Source organism: Macaca mulatta, chromosome 14 (assembly GCF_049350105.2).
Source record: "Macaca mulatta isolate MMU2019108-1 chromosome 14, T2T-MMU8v2.0, whole genome shotgun sequence".
NCBI lineage: Eukaryota > Metazoa > Chordata > Mammalia > Primates > Cercopithecidae > Macaca > Macaca mulatta.
The window spans coordinates 10024451-10024755 of NC_133419.1; positions in this window are offsets into that span (position 1 = coordinate 10024451).

Here is a 305-nt window from a genome sequence, read left to right on the forward strand (position 1 = left end):
AGACATTAAATGTATTTTCGGCTTTCAGCATTTTCTATTTAAGTTGGGTTTATCGGGATGTAATTCCACCCTAAGTCAAGCAGCAGCTGTATTTACGACCAAGAGAATCCTAAATGATACCCAGCAGAGCTGTCCAGACATACACCCAGAATGAGAGTTGCGCCCTCCTGCTCATAGCAAAAGTCAAGGAGCAAAGAAGAGTCTGCCTGTCCCTCCCCACTGAGGTCCCAAACTCCATGGGCTAGCAGCCTGTCTGCCCAGAATCTCTGCTCTAGACACCCACAACACAAATGAGAACACACAGA